Source organism: Toxorhynchites rutilus, chromosome 2 (genome assembly GCF_029784135.1).
Source record: "Toxorhynchites rutilus septentrionalis strain SRP chromosome 2, ASM2978413v1, whole genome shotgun sequence".
NCBI classification, from domain to species: domain Eukaryota; kingdom Metazoa; phylum Arthropoda; class Insecta; order Diptera; family Culicidae; genus Toxorhynchites; species Toxorhynchites rutilus.
This window is the reverse complement of record NC_073745.1, coordinates 51,297,696-51,315,287: the sequence shown is the minus strand read 5'-3', so window position 1 is coordinate 51,315,287 and position 17,592 is coordinate 51,297,696. Positions and strand designations below refer to the sequence as shown.

The 17,592-nt window shown below is 40.5% G+C and overlaps 1 protein-coding gene across 2 annotated transcripts in view; it reads right to left on the bottom strand.

The window, feature by feature from the left end:
• Positions 1 to 16,932, bottom strand: part of LOC129767308 (sorting nexin lst-4) — a 31,095-nt gene extending 14,163 nt beyond the window's left edge. Inside the window, exon 1 of one of the 2 annotated variants that reach the window (XM_055768031.1) lies at positions 16,629 to 16,932. The gene's annotated coding sequence lies outside the window, so the exon portion shown is untranslated. Of the gene's footprint in view, positions 1 to 16,165; positions 16,528 to 16,628 lie in introns of those variants that run through there. The other variant, XM_055768032.1, reaches the window with a different exon arrangement.
• Positions 16,933 to 17,592: the final 660 nt, after the last annotated feature.

The window sequence follows — 17,592 nt, the reverse complement described above, 5'->3', positions numbered from 1 at the left end:
GTTTCATTTGTATGCACACCCCCCCCCCTCTTAGAGAGGAGGGTGGAGTGTCTAACCACCATAGAAGCATGTATTACACCCTAAAACCTCCATGTGCTTGATTTGGTTTCATTTGCTTGATTAATTCTCGAGTAATGCAGAAATTTGTGTTCCATTTGACTTTTCCTTTTTAAAGCATGGAAAACACAAAACGGCTCCAAAATGCTAGAATAAAGGGAGCAGGAAAATGGTCACCATACAAGCAAATTGTCAGCGTAGTGACACCTTTCATTTGACATTACCAAAAATTCGGTTGGTAGCACGTTTTGAATAGGAATACAATTCGCGATGACAAATGTACAGTGTTGACGTTTGGTGGCAATTGTGGGACCCAAACTATTCTCTATATAGATTTGAAGACCCGAAGACAGCATTGAAATGTTAGAATTAATCATTCAACCAAAATATAAGATAATCATCAGACCCTTAAAAGTTTTCTCACAATTTGCGAAAAAAGTGTTACTCTATTACACAGAATAATATTCGGTACAGTCTGAGAGAATTAAGTACATTCAGTCTGAGCGAATGAGAAGTCTACTCCAAACATACAAACATGTTAACACTTTTAAAAAAGGTGCTTTTTTTTGTACATTTTACCCTTTAACACAAAAAAAGCATTTTTTCATTTGCAGCGGTAGATTCCATCCACATTCGAAAATCAAAATCAGTTTTGCTCCAGACAGCGAGCAATCAACAGTACATGGTAATGTTAATTTTTTATTTGTTATTTTGGTCAAATTGGCGTTCTCACCCCTAAGTGCAGCCATTCATTTATCGACCATTGCTGGTGCTACTAAATATTTGTATCACAGAATGCATTCTTAAATTTCAATAATGTCTCGCCTGCAATAATTTTGTCCTACGTTAACAATGCGATCATGTGTTGGCAACCACCCTTCTATTTTTGTTTTTCAACACCGTGAGTTTGGAAAAAGTTTTCTGAATTGGCTCGTGTTTATCGATCCAACACACACAATGATGGTCATTCAGGTGCATTATATGGCAATAAGGACACAAATGTTGACATATGGCCAGCTTGTTCTCGCGAGAACAAGAATGATTTCATTCCATAAAAAACAAGGCGCTTTTCAGCGTCAACGAACAACCTCTCACTAAAAAAGTTTATCATTTTTATATGTTGTTTGCCGGAGGAGACCTTGTGTGAATTTATGAGTGTTTTTGAGCTTATTTGACGTCGGTGACATTACGATCGATCAATCAATTTTCGCAAATTCGTGTGTTGTTTCCGACTTAAAAGTGGCGCCAAACTCTAACACATTTTCAACCCGAATGAAAAAAATGAAATTTACAATAGTGAGAGCTGTATTCTTCGGTTGAAAACTATAAACGTGATTGGCTATAGTTGCAACCAACACAATCGATTTCGAATTTTAAGTTGCCGTTCCGCGAAAGGGAATTATATTCTGGGGAGCATTAAAGATGTCATTTTAGAGGCACAGAAAAACTACTTCAATATTCCATAAGTTATTTAAATTAACAGTTCTTGGTGTCCTACGTCTTGCCCGTTATGTCCCCGACATTAGTCATCCATCTTTTTTTTTCTACGATACATGACTGTGAAGCGTAAGAATAGTATTTTAATATACTTTTTGTCCGAATTTGAGCATGTTTGTATTACACTACAGCCAAGTCTCATTAGTTGTTGAACCATTTATTCCCGTTTCAAATTTTATTCCATCCCAACCTCTTCCACTCTTTTGATAAACAGCATAGTGTGGCAATAACTTTGCGCTTTTAATAAACGCTGGAGCACTTCCGTCAACACCTGAAACAATTTACTCCAACTTTCCCTCTCAGCTGCAGTGTTTTGGATGATTACACGCGAAAGGATAAATTAGTGAGTGTGCTCTTGTTGGAAAACAATTGCACGATAGAAGAGCCTTCTGTCGAGGCATCCACATATAGCAGCTTCACCGTACGATGTGATTCATCGCTAACGGCTGATAGTGACACTGCATTCTACGCAACCTACAACATTATTTCCCGAGATTAAATTTCTATATGACGGTATAATCTCTCTCAGCCTAGTGTAGCACAGTATGTAGAGTGGTGCTCGGGTTCTAACTCACAATCAACAGATAAAATAGCAACGTTCGTTTCAATTCACTTATGGATGCACGAAATTTCTAAACAAGTGTTTCAGATTTCAGATAAACCATGATTCAGACTATGTAAGCATCTAATTAGATGCGGAAATCCAATTTACAACGCAATCATCATAAATCGATCCTCATTGGCAGCGTGAATCTATTGCGCTTCCGTTTCAATAATTAAATGTACGTTACAAGTACACCACCCATTTCACTTTCCGCCCGCAATCACCGACCCATTCACTGGCGTTGTGCAATTGTAAAAAGGATATCATACCCGGTCCAATTAATGGCACCGATTATTCATTGCGTATCGTCCTCGCCGGCACATTTCGTCGCGTTGGTTCAGTCAGGCATTCTATGCGCGCTCTCTGATTACAACATAGATAGCCTATTCAAAATTGAGCGCTCATTTCACGTCAAGTGGCTGCCCCGCTAGGATGACCGGCAGGAGCGAATGGGTAGCGGGGTTATGGTACCGAGAACGTACCGGCGATTGCATTGCACTGATTGATGATGACGGCTCATTCGAGAGAGAGAGAGAGAGAGAGAGAGAGAGAGAGAGAGATAGATGAGCTATATCGGTTGGTTGGTTGTCTATCATCATCATCGCCTGTCGCTATTGCGCTACAAGGATGCTGCGGAGTGAACTGTTACGGTGGAATACAAATTTGCGGATAAGAGTACACAAACCCGAACACATTGGTTCCGGTAGGGTCAACGATATGATTTACTCTTTCGTTTTGTCCGACGGACATCCTTCGGCTCGAAGCGATTGCTTGAATATCTACAACTTTCCCCCTAATTATGGTGATGACGGACCAAGATATTCTGTACTGAGGCACGAAACACAATCTTACTAATCAAACACAGGTGGTGGTAATGCTGCCTATATGATGTGATCGCTGTTTTGTGTTAGCTGAAAATGAACATGACACAATAACCATGATGCTAGACACTACATCTTTTCAGATAAAAAAAAAAGTTCAATGTTTGACTCATTGATATTTCATTGTATTTTCAGTGACTAGATATCACCTCACCAGATTCTCTAATTTACTAATTGATTATATACTAGCAAAATGAAAACGGAAAACACCATGAAAGTAATACAATCAAGCCAAACCTAAACATAGCTGGCTTGTCACGCGAGCAAACATTTATGAACCTTTATAATCAACAGGCGGGGTACAATTCTGAACAAGGCCAGTTTATCTGCATCCCTGATGACGTAGATATTGTTGAAGGAACATATGACACCGTGGTGGTCTTCGTTCGCTTACTAATCGAACGGTCCGTGGATCTGCCTGTCCCAATTCCACAGCGTGTCAAGTAAACAGAAAGTTGAGTTTGAACGAGTGCTATATGTGGAATGAATGGTATGAATGAGGCATTATCCCAGTGTAACCGAAAATTACTACCGATATTTGATGAATAATAATGTATGAATAGTGTTATTAAAATTTAGAAAATATCAATTCGTCAGTCTATCCATTGTTAGCAAGCGATGTGAATTAGCCTTTGGCTGCAACGCTACCTAAACACGGTCATAACTTTAACTATCCAAAAAAAAATATCTTAAGTTGAAATATGGAGGCTAAGGCTAAGGTTACTATGGATAGGAGTACGCACGAAAATTTGATCGTACGAATAGAAACACACAATTTTGTTCGATAGAAGCTGACGAATTCGAACGAAGCAAGGGAGAGGCAATGTAACCACACCAATACAACTCAATGTGGTTGTTTACTTTCACTATTGCATACAATTCGTACGACCAATTTTCTGCATCCAGTGTCACCGCCGCCTAAGGAGCCAATGAAAATGGTCATCTCTAATTTAAAAAAGTTACCCCATAAAAAACGTTCACCGCCTCGAAAAAACACCCTATGGAATGCTCGAAAATTCCAATCCATTTTTCATCGATTTTAGTGTTAACGTATGCATTAAAAAATGGAATAATTTTGGATGGCAATTAAAAAAACCACAAAAGATAATTTAATGGAACAAATGTTCCTTAAATCTAACGTATATTATGCCTACAACAAAAATGATTCAAGGTTGTTGATTCGCAGCAGCAACAGCGCTGTCAAGCAATTTGATAATATTTTTCATACTGCCAGCTCCACCTCACAGCGAAGGAGTTGAACATCCTGAGGCACTTTGTGTCCGCCAGATATAGCCAATCTGGTAAATACAACAGCCGCTCTGTAAGCCGGGAGAAGCGGCGGCCTTTCGCAAACACAGGTTGTGTTCCATCGATTGCCCGGTTAGTTTGAAACATAGGAGACGATCCTTTAGTTAGGATGGCATACGTTTGCCCGTTTAAGTAATTGCTATCTATTGTATTTCGGCTCCGGTGACGCTAATACGAAAGTACCTAAGAGTTTTTTGAGGTTCATGCATTTAATAAAATCAACATGATCAAATTGACAAAAGAATTCTCAATCGGACAAACTCTTTTCGTGTGACTTTTGAGGGTTCTGCCCTTCCAAATTACATTGCAATAGGGGCACTTCGTTTACCCGTTCGATTGTTTGTACCCCGGGTAATGAAATGCAACAAATGTATGCAACTCGGTCACACGGCCGCCTATTGCTGCAATAAAAAACGTTGCGCAGATTGTGGAGAGAGCCATGATGAGAATCCTTGCCCGAAAGAGCGCAAGTGTCTTCATTGCGGCGGGACTCCTCATGATCTTACTCAATGCCCGGTGTACATACAACGAGGGGAAAAACTCAAGCGTTCCTTAAAGGAACGTTCCAAGCGGACTTTTGCAGAAATGCTTAAGAGTTCCGTGCCAACGACACAGGACAATCCCTACTCCATTCTGCAGAACGACGAGCCTGTTGCTGACGCTCCCAATGCCGGATGTTCCGGTACATCGCAGGGTGCCATCAGGAAAAGAAAAATTACTTCTTTTCCATCACTCCCCAGAAAGAATACCGAAACTTCCCAAGTTGGAATGAAGCCTCGAACTGAACGTGCTGAGAATAGGCCGAAGCAAGTACCTCCCGGTTTACGTGGTCATGCTACCAACCAGGGGTCCTCAGCACTTCCCGGAACAACAACGAACACGTCTGTTCCATTTTCGCGGTCGAAGCAACAGCCACTACCTGGCCTGCTTGCGCTTTCAGACCTTGTGGATAACATTTTAAATGCTTTAAATATAAATGATCCTCTTAAAAGCATAGTATTATGTTTGCTTCCGGTTGTGAGAACATTTTTGAAAGAAAAATGTGGCTTTTTAGCAGCGTTCATTTCCCTCGATGCCTAATTCAGCACAAGAGGTCAAGGATTTGACCACTGTCATACAGTGGAATTGCAGAAGCATCATCCCTAAACTAGACCAATTTAAATTTTTAGTTCACAGTTCTAACTGTGATGTATTTTCTCTCTGTGAAACATGGCTTTGTTCAGCCGACGAGCTGAATTTTCACGATTTCAACATTATTCGCCTAGATCGTAACGACTCGTTTGGTGGCGTACTATTGGGGATCAAAAAACGTCACTCCTTCTATAGAGTCACTATCCCATCGATTACAGGCATTGAAGTTGTCGCTTGCCAGATACAAATCAATGGCAAAGAACTCTGCATTGCTTCGATATATATTCCTCCCAGGACTACGGTAGGCCGCCATCAGTTCTTTGATATTATCGAGGCATTGCCGGAGCCGCGGTTAATCTTAGGTGACTTCAACTCCCATGGAACAGCATGGGGGTCACTCTACGATGACAACCGTGCCACGTTGATTTATGATCTGTGCGACAACTTCAACATGACAGTTTTAAATACTGGGGAAGCAACTAGGATAGCCAACCCTCCTGCACGGGCAAGCATGCTAGACATATCTCTCTGCTCTTCTTCATTATCCCTGGATTGCACATGGAAGGTAATCCAAGATCCCCACGGTAGTGATCACCTACCAATAATTTTATCGATCGCCAATGAATCAAAATCTAGTGAGTCAGTCGATATTGCGTATGACCTCACGAAGAATATTGACTGGAGAAAATTTGCAGAATTAATATCTGAAGCAATCATTTCGATGCATGAACTTCCTCCCCTTGAAGAGTATAATTTTATATCAAGTTTGATTTACGATAGCGCACTTCAAGCTCAAAAGAAACGTGTACCGGCTACCACTTTCCGACGTCGTCCTCCATCACTTTGGTGGGACAAGGAATGTTCAAAGGTCTACCTTGAAAAATCATCCGCTTTCAAAAAATTCAGGAAAACTGGATTAGTGGAATGGTTTCGAAAGTACCAAGCTCTAGAAGCCAAACTAAAAGGTCTGATTAAAGCAAAAAAGCGTGGATATTGGCGGAAATTCGACAATGGTTTGTCAAGGGAGACCGCTATGAGTACTCTTTGGAATACGGCTAGGAGAATGCGTGGCTGGAACCATACCAATGAAAGCGAGGAATACTCTGACCGTTGGATTTTCAAATTTGCAAGGAAGGTTTGTCCCGATTCTGTTCCTGCACAAAGCGTCGTACGCGATATTCCGCTCCAATGCGATTATGAGAATTTTTCGATGGTAGAATTCTCAATTGCCCTCCTCTCATGTAACAATTCAGCTCCGGGGTCGGACAAGATTAAATTCAACTTGTTGAAGAATCTTCCCGACTTGGCAAAACAGCGTTTGCTGAACTTGTTCAACAAGTTTCTGGAGCTGAATATTGTCCCGCATGACTGGAGACAAGTGAGAGTGATAGCCATACGGAAACCCAACAAGCCGGCTAGCGATCACAACTCGTATAGGCCGATTGCAATGTTATCCTGTATTCGTAAATTGTTAGAGAAAATGATTCTACTTCGTTTGGACAAGTGGGTCGAAACGAACAATTTGCTGTCAAATACGCAGTTTGGCTTCCGCCGAGGTAGAGGGACAAATGATTGTCTCGCGCTGCTATCTTCTGAAATCCAAATCGCATTTGCTCGCAAAGAACAAATGGCTTCCGTTTTTCTCGATATCAAAGGGGCATTTGATTCAGTTTCCATGGAAATTCTCTCAGAGAAGCTTCATAATCGTGGACTTTCACCAATTCTGAATAATTTCCTGTACAATTTACTGTCAGAAAAGCACATGAATTTCTCTCATGGCAACTCAAAATCTTCTCGTTACAGTTTTATGGGCCTACCGCAAGGCTCCTGCCTAAGCCCCCTCTTGTACAGTTTTTACGTCAATGATATGGATGATTGTCTAACTAGAGACTGCACGCTGAGACAACTTGCAGACGATGGAGTTATTTCCATCACGGGTACTAATCCCGTCGCTCTGCAAAAGTCGTTGCAAGATACCATGAACAATCTGTTCACGTGGGCCCTCAAGCTGGGTATCGAATTCTCTACGGAGAAAACTGAAATGGTCGTTTTTTCTAGGAAGCACGAACCCGCCCAATTCCAGCTTTACCTATCCGGCAAAACGATCCAACACTCTATGTTTTTCAAATACCTGGGTGTATATTTTGATTCTAAATGTACCTGGGGGAGACACATTGCGTATTTGAAACAGAAATGCCAGCAAAGAATCAATTTTCTCCAAACAATAACCGGAACATGGTGGGGTGCCCATCCAGGAGACCTCATTCAGTTGTACAAAACAACGATATTGTCAGTGTTAGAATATGGCAGTTTTTGCTTCCGATCAGCTGCCAGGATTCATATTCTCAAGCTGGAGAGAATACAATATCGTTGCTTGCGTATAGCCATGGGGTGTTTGCATTCGACACATACGATGAGTCTCGAAGTTTTGGCAGGAGTACCCCCGCTTACTCTTCGGTTCACAGAATTATCCTACAGATTTCTCATCCGTTGCAAGATCATGAATCCATTGGTGATTGATAACTTCGAAAATCTACTCCAGCTGACTCCTCAGTCAAGTTTTATGTCTTTATACCATGAGTACCTTACCCACGACGTGCACCCTTCACCAGGCATCTCCAACCAAGTTTGCTTCCCATACTTTTGCAATTCCTCTGTCATTTTTTATCTGTCCATGCGACAAAAAATCCATGGAATACCAGATCACCTACGCTCCAATGTTATTCCGTCGATATTTTCGGAAAAATATGGGAAAGTTAGATCTGATAAAATGTTCTTTACTGACGGTTCATACATAAACGGGTCCACTGGCTTCGGCATCTTCAATGAAAATTCCAGTGCCTCTTTCAAACTCAAAGATCCTTGTTCCGTGTATGTCGCAGAAATGGGTGCGATATACTATGCTCTAGGGATCATTGAAACACTGCCCATCGACCATTATTTTATTTTTTCAGACAGTCTCAGCTCAATAGAGGCAATCCGCTCAATGAAAGTTGATAAACGCTCATCTTATTTCCTAACAAGAATAAGACATCTATTGAGTGTTTTGGTCGAAAAATTATTCAAGATTACCTTAGCATGGGTTCCCTCTCATTGCTCGATTCCGGGGAATGAGAAAGCGGACTCGCTAGCTAAGGTGGGCGCTTCAGAAGGCACACTTTTTGAAAGGCAAATTGCCTAAAATGAATTTTTTCACATTCCTCGTCAGGACACACTCGTTAGTTGGCAGCGCATGTGGAGTGAAGATGAGTTCGGTCGTTGGTTACACACGATTATCCCTAAGGTCTCGACGAGTGCATGGTTTAAGGGATTGAATGTAGGTCGTGATTTCATTCGCGTGATATCTCGGCTTATGTCCAATCACTACAACCTAAACGCGCATCTCTATCGCATTGGGCTCGCAGCAAACAATCTTTGTGATTGTGGCGATGGCTACCACGACATCGAGCATGTTGTCTGGTCGTGTATCCGGTTCCATGCTGCTCGCTCTCAGCTCTCTAGAGCACTGAGAGCAAAAGGCAGACAATCGGATATCCCCGTCCGGGATATCTTAGGTAGCCGGGATCCTGATCTTCTGCTTCATCTATACCTGTTCCTCAGAAATGCCGATGTCAACGTTTAATGATGTTTCCTTCGTTGTGTCCCCGTTTCATATCCCTCCTAGCGATCGATAAACTTTTACTTAGTCGTGGCAATACATACACACACTCTTTACAGATGCACGGGCCAAATATTGTGCAGTCCACTGATCATTCAACAAGAGCCGAAGGTTGTACCGCTCATGCCAACTCTACACGAACTGATGATTGCGCCGGCTAGTGACCATTCTATCCTGGATTCCTCGAGTCGAGAAAGACGCACCACGCTAGATATGGGGTACAGACTAGGGAGCGTTGCTGATTAATGGTCAGCTGCATCCCAATAGGAAGTAGCCCGTGTCGGGCACACGTATAGAGCATCGAAGACTGCAACATACCAATTATGAGAACACTTGTAATACTAACCTCGAGCCAACCGCGAGTAATCGGTTACATATTACTAACATAGTTGTAAGACAAAATTTGTCAAAATATTGGACTCCCGGCCCCGTCAGGCTAACGCCACATGTGCCTTAATAAAAAATATATTTTGGGAAAAAAAATTGTTATATTGAAATATATTGATATCGCGGGACATTTTCGTTTCTTTTGTCAAATGCGGGACGTAATCTTACACGGGACTGTCTCGCGTTACGCGGGGTTTTCGAAAAAAAAATTTGATACCAAATATCTTAAAATTGCATGAAACGTCGAGATCTAGTGTCATCTCGAAAAAAAAAATTATCAAAAATCAACACTCTGGGACTTAGTTTTTTTCCGGAATACGAGACGAAACGTATGGTTTTAAGTGCCAATAAAAATAGTTATCTCGATTTTTCATTCGGAACTTGCTGCGAAATGTTGATTTGCACGATAATATACCCTATGTAAAATATTAGCTCATTCGAACTTCATTCATTAGACGTTAAAATATTTTTTTTTTTTTGAAAAACGAAAGATCACCGAAAATCGAGGTTTCCAAAAAAATTGTTGGTGCCGAATGTCTTAAAATTGCATTACTCGTCGAGATTTAATGTTAGCTCAATAAAAAAAAATTGTCAAAAAAAAATTTTTTTGGCGCACTTTTTGCACGTTTTTCCGTCTGAAAAGTCGATTTTTGACAAAAAAAAATTTTGAGATAACTGTAAATCTCGACGTGTCATACAATTCTTAGACATTTGGCATCAAAAATTTTTTTTTTGAAAACTCCGATGTGCGGTGATTTTTTTGGTTTTCAAAAAACTCAAATTTTAATGTCTGCAACACTAATAAATGAAGTTGGAATGAGCTAATATTTTGCATATGGTATATTATCGTGCAAATCAACATTTCGCAACAAGTTTCGAATGAAAAATCGAGATAACTATTTTTATTGGCACTTGAAACCATACGTTTCGTTTGTATTCCGGAAAAAACGGAAAAAGTCCCAGTGTCGATTTTTGACGAAACAAAATTTTTCGAGATGACACTAGATCTCGACGTTTCATGCAATTTTAAGACATTTGGCATCAAATTTTTTTTTGGAATACCCCGATTTTCTTTGCTCCCACCCTTGGGTGATTTTTCGATTTTCAAAAAACTCTAAATTTGAACGCTTTGCGAAACTCTCCCTTAAGTCCGATTGAGCTGATATTTGGCATAGGATGTTTTTTCGAGGTGGTGAACATTTTGTGTAGGGTAACTTTTTGAAATTTAAGGGTCGATTTTTTTTCCCATACATTCATTGGCACCCTAATGGAGGCGTATCCGTAGCCGAAATGATTGCGAATCCGCTTATTAAACGAAAGAATACGGGTTCAATCCCAGGACTCTTCTTCGATTGATCTACTAATAGACGTTTTTCAAGGCTAGAGGCAAACGAAATTGGTAGTTTGAACTCTATAATAATAGGGGTACCGGTAAGTTTCTTCGTTTTTTTTTTTTTGACGTAGAACTGTGTTTCAGGAAGGGTGCCGAATCAGAAAACAGGTCACGTTTTTTGAAATAAAGTTAACGTAATAACTATTTCCACTGTGAACGAAATCTCATGATTTGCATACCAATCGAATCGGAAATTCTCTAAGATTTGTTTGATATGCTATACATTACAATTCATAAATCTTTAAAGGGATTAAATTCATAAAAACTAGAGGAACTTTCTTCATTCCCATACATTTGTTCTGCCGATTTGTATGCTAACCCTATCCGTATTTCGAATGTTTATAACTCGAACATTTCTTAACAGATCGGAAAGATGTTTGCATCAATTGATAGGAAATATTTCTATGCGTCTATCACAATTAATAAAATGTTATTTTTCATGAGATGAACAAATGAATAACTGTAAAATGTTTCCCGAACACGAACCTCAAAATTAATGTGCTTGGGGGAATCCGCTTTGCAAATATATGCAAGTCGGGGGTATTTTCCCCCACTGAGCTGTGTTTCCCTAACACGAACTTCAAAACTAATGTGCCTGGGGGAATCCGTTTTGCAAACACATGCAAGTCGGGAGTATTTTTTGGTGTTGAGTACTTTTGTACTCACTTGTCGTTGTGCAGATCGGAATATGTTTCCCTCAAACGTACTTTTAAAGTGAGAAGCCTGGGAAAATCTTCATTTCAGATACTGAAGGTGAATGAACTTTCGCGGTTCGAGAACTACGTAAACATAAGGATGTGCAATAATTTCAGAGGGAAATGTGAAATGCAATGATCGTTTGACAATTTTTCCGTTCATATATTTTGGGAGTCCTAGGAATCATATCAAACGTTCATCAAATTTATTTGTAACGAAGAACATAATCTATTACAAAGATTTCGATGCATTCTAAAATAATACTCGAAGCGGTAAACAAGTGGATTGCATAATATTATTGCGTAGTTCTACGTCGAAAATATGCAGTCGTGTCCTAGATACAACCCCTTGCAATTCTTCAAAATTTAATGCTTTATTCTGCAAAAATGGTTACAAATTTAATATACAAAGTATTGCCCATCGCTAGTCACAACTTTTTCTCATTTTTCAGCTATTCACGAATCCCTTTGCGGAAATAATCGGCTGGTTTGTCGGCTAACCACGAATCGGTCCTATTTTTGACTTCATCAAAATTGGAGAAGTGCCGGTCAACCATGTTGCATCGACCGAAAAAGGTAGTAATCGGACGGAGCATTGTCTGGAGAAAAGGGCGGGCGGGATAGGACCTCCCATTTCAGCGTTTCCAAGTATGGTTTGACCGGTTTCGCGACATGCGGCCGAGCATTGTCGTGCTGCAAAATAACTTTATCGTGTCTTTGCTTGTATTGTGTCCATTTTTCCTTCAGTACACGGCTCAAACGCATCAATTGTCATCGGTAGAGGTCCCCCGTAATGGTTTCATTCGATTTTAGTTGTTACATGTTTCTCCGTTACATTGAATAAATGTTTGATACAGAAAATATGATAGAATAAAGACAGCCCTAAAGCAGACAATACCTTTCTCGAGTTTTGCTCTTATCAACACATTCGGCGATCCATTTTTATTTATATAGATAAAAGACGATGTAGAAGTGCGTTTTATAACATTAAAATCCATTTCCACTTTCGAACGAAGATCAATTTTGTTAGCGCAAACATCAAATGGACTAACAACGCTTGTCAATTGTAGAACATATGCGAATTGAATTTTTCGAATTTTCCCATTTTCCTTCAAAGTTTTCCGAAAATTTTCAATTGTCATGTTTGATTGAAATATGTGTATTATTTTTATGGAACCTCTCCATTTCGGAGGAGGGAGTGGTATCATACCATCATAGAAACATTTCTCGTACACAAAAACGGAAAACACTTGATGGTAAAAATAATGTTTTTGTTTTTGAATTTTTAATGCTAGTTTCAACGAAAACCAAAATGAATAGTCATTGCTTCGCGCTCAAAAAAATCAGGCAAGTTGCTAGACATCAGAACAAGTTACCGCATAAGGCTAGAAGTGATAATTTATTTTTAGAAAACTGCAAAAGTTTAAAGTCTCTATAATACAATACCTTCCTTCCTTCCTTCCGTAACGATCATTCTCGTCCAAACCGTACACCACATCGGTTCGCATCACAACACATCAACAAACCAACCCAAGCAGCCATGTCTGGACATGGTAAAGGAGGAAAAGTGAAAGGAAAGGCAAAATCCCGCTCGAACCGTGTTGATCTGAAGTTCCCCGCAAGGGTAGCTAGGCCGAGCGCGTTAGTACCAGTGCACCAGTCCACCTAGCCGGCGTTATATAGTTTCGGCCGCCGAAGTGATCGAGTTAGCTGGCAAAGCTGCTCGCGACGATAAGAAAACCCGCATTCGGTTCGGTGGACATCAAGACAACAGGCAGTTGCAGCGAGTGGCGAGTGGCAAACGCAATCGCAAAACGGCATCAGGTAGCAGAAGAAAAAAGTTTGTTCTTTATACAAACTGCTTTGGTGGCAAATCCAGAACAAGGCGGCATCGAGGGCGTTCGAAATGGTTTTTTTCAAAACCACGAGTACTAAGTTGTCTAAATTGGAACCATTCCATAAAAGAAGGCGCTTTTCAGGGCCATTAAACCTTCCAAAAAAGAGTTTACGAAATACAGTGCTTTCTAAAGCATTATCCAAAATAATAATAAAACACAAATTGATTTTTTCATAATTTGTTTGCCAGGATATGATGAGTATGTGAATTTGGCAGTTGTTCTGAGCTTATTGATAGTTGGGGACTTTCCTGATTATTCAATTTTCACCAATTCTTAAATTGTTTCCAGATTGAAAGTACAGTAATTTACAATTAGTTCGACATTTAGCTAATTGGACGGACATGTAATGCGACTTATTTAGTTGGACATTTTTGTAAACATAGAGATCCAAATTATGACCCCACATTGAAAGTCGACACTGTACCACTGTCATCGCAAATGTTCAATTACAGGTTAATATCGCCTCCAATCCGACACTGAGTGGCGCTTCGACACGTCGCATTGAATGTAATTTACTGTACAACATGTCACAAAGCTGGATGGGATGAAATTTTCCATCTGAAAGCTGTGGCGAGTGGCAAACGCAATCGCTAAACAGAAAGGTTTAGCCGAACAAGATGGGGATATCGAGTGATAACAAAACAATAAACTCTTTAAATTGGAGATAATTTTGTGATCCTGAAAAGGACACTTTTTATCCTGCATGTGAATCCAACGAGCGAACAAATCGTAATGAATGTATTTTTTTGCCATCGCTCCCTTTTAACGCTCATTCGTTCGTCTCGTTGGACTCGCCCCTCTGGCTGAGTCTGCCGATTTGTCTCTATCCTGTGAGTGTGTACCGCTAGAGTATAAAACACGCGGACCCCAAAAAAATATCTTATTTTCTTTCAAACCGTAAACCCGTGTGGTTGTACGGCATCGGCATCGTGGACGTAACAAAGGAGGACAAGTTAAGGGAAAGGCAAAGTCTCACTCGAGCCGTGCAGGTCTCCAGTTCCCTGTTGGTCGCATTCACTGATTGCTCCGCAAGGGTAACTAGGCCGAACGGATTGGTGCCGGAGCACCAATATACCTAACAGCGATTATAGAGTTTTGGCCGTCGGAGTGCTCGAGTTGGCTTGCAAAGCTGCTCACGACAATCAGAAAACCCGCATCAAGAACAGAGCAGCTTCGGTTCGGCGCTCATCAAGGCAACAATTAGTTTCAGTGAGTGGCAAAGTGTTTCTCCGGCACGTCGCATTAAATGTAATTTACTGAACAACATGTTCAAGCTGGATGGGAAGAAATTTTCCAACTGTGGAAGCTGTGGCGAGTGGCAAACGCAATAGCTAAACAGGAAGGTTTAACCGAACAAGATGGGAATATCGAGTGATAACAAAAACACAACACCAAAGGTTCTTTTCAGAACCATCAACATATTCATAAAGAGTAAACAGTAAACTAATCCATTTTTCAGGTAGATAGGTAGGTAATCACGTAGGAGAAGAAAATAAAACAATATATTTAAAATATATATTTAACAAAAGATGTCTCCTTTGTATAGTCCTACGTCACTCCGGTTATGTCCCCGACATTACCCACCCGTCTTTTTTTTAGAATAATGTAAAAATCATAAATATAAAACCGGTTAATTGTCAGTGCATGGACTCTCCCGTCTAATACTGAATCATAATCTAAATGATTGATGACATCACAGAGAACGTTAACGTCTATCATCATTCTATAGCTGAGGGGATCTAATTGATCGTGCAACATCTATACAAGATGCTCTGGATGAAAATAATATTTCGTCAAAATCTGGATTTACTTTCAAACTAATGCTGGACTACAAAAATCACTCGTGGAAAACACACATTTCAAGCGCTGCGGAACTGGACAAATGCAATGACCCTCTCAACGATGTGAAATTGTGTACAGTTAATTCAATTTCGACGAGTCACCATCGCGACTTTCGTAGATAGATATGAGCACGTTTCAGCAAGGCAGGCATTCGAGTCGCACTGATATGCTGATAGCATCGTTGTGGCAGATGCTGAAATTACGGAGACCACACAAATGACGGATGTGTGCTTACTGAAATGATAGTCTTGATTATAAGTAAGAAAACAAAAGAGTAAATTACTGTCCCTGACTTATCTAGCGATCAGGAAACATTGTGTCATAAGTGAAGATTGTTTAAGATATTGTTTTCTGTTTTTTTTGTTTGTGCTATTTTCCCATTGCCTGAAAAACATTCAATATTCAATTCAGAAGAATTATTCGGTAAGACTGGTTCTGCAATTCTAAGTAACATCTTTCAGTAGTTTTACTTAGAAAGGATCACGAGGTCCTTGAAAATCAATAGAGAGCCGAGTTTGCATGAGTCATACATGCTCCGGTAGAGGGGAAAACTGAACCTATATCAATTACAACCATATTTCCACCACACACAGCTGCACACACCGCAAGAAAGCATTCGAAGTTGGTCTCCAGACATTACGCTCCGCTCGCTGATTCGTATGTTTACACAAAGTTGTTAGTGGCAATCGTCACATACGGCACATATGCAGCGAAGAATGAACAAACAAAACAACAACAATCGGTGATATGACAAGGTCAATTGACAAGAGAAGGAGAATAAGGAGAATACACTGAACTTCTTTGTTTTCCATACCTCAGCTCCGTCCGGGCCGAGATTAGTCGCAGCAGGGGCAGGAAAATTCCTTAGCATCAGCGTCGCCGTTTTGATGTAGACCATAAAGTGTACCAACAAAGGGCCTCCTCCCACACTCCAGCAAGGCACTCGGCGGCGTAATTAATAATGTCTACACATTCCATTGATAAACAGCATTTGCTGTTTCATTTTGCAATAGGCGTTTCCCACCGCCTAACCCGACATACCACGAACTGCCCCAGGAACTATCCTTCGTGATTAGTAACACGTTTGCCGTTGTTAGTTATCCACTATCGGTGACGAAACTAATTACATATCGGAACACATCGAAACACGGGCAGACTGTAAAACACTTCGAATCACGCACTCTCCTCCCCCTTCGATGAGGCCCCTGGTAGCAGCAAATATACATATACATGACGTCAACTTATTCGTTGGATAGCAGGGGAAAAAATAGACTTACATGTTTTACAGGTTTTCTCCGCTGTTCCAGCTGAATGCCGCAAAACAAAACCAAACCCCCAAGGCTCGAGAAAGGACAAATCAAAGTGCGCCTTGTAGAGATTGAATCACCCTTCCAGGAGTAATGTGCACAATTCGCAGCCGTAACGTCTTGCTCGAGAAAAGGATGTATACGTCTCACTATCTACCGTAAATTGTCGTCGTTTCCTATTGCTGAATGATGCACTGTTTTTTTTTGTCTGGTTCATTCGCTAATTTAATGTTTAATGAAATCTGACGGATTTGAATTATGGCAGTGCTCCTCCAGCCACAGCCACAGTTGATTTCGTCGAGGGGCAAAACGATTGGAAATGTCATGACAGTCTGGTTCTGAGACGTCAGATTGTCTAATTATTAGGCCATGTTCTCACTGCAGCGGGGTGTCAACGTGGCGTGAGCGGGGCGTGTTCACTTCTCGCAACGACATTTTAATTCACTCACATTGCACCGTGCCAGCGGCGTGTCTTCGGCGTGTTTTATACAATGATGATGATGTTGGATTAAAGAGGCTTTAAACTTTTCAGTTCATTCGCCTCTAAGATGTTTTATACAAATCGTCAATGTGTATTTTTGAATGAAAGAATGAAAATTGGTTTATTTTTAAATATTCCAACATCGTTGGACAAACCGGGACTAAAATCGGACGGTGAAAAACGTAAAAACTAAAAAAACGCGAAAAATTAAAATTATGTCACTACTACAAACAAACATATGCAAGAGAGAAACGCTCATGACACGTCAGTCTGGTGTGAACACATCGGTAAGAACACACACGATTAATCGTAAGCAAGGATGGAAAACAAGGGAGCATGATGTGATTTACGATTAATCGCAAACTGCACAGATCGTAATCTGTGCAAACTGCGACTAACTATTAATCCTCACCCATCATAACCAAATGATTTTCTCTTGGTAACTCTGAGTTG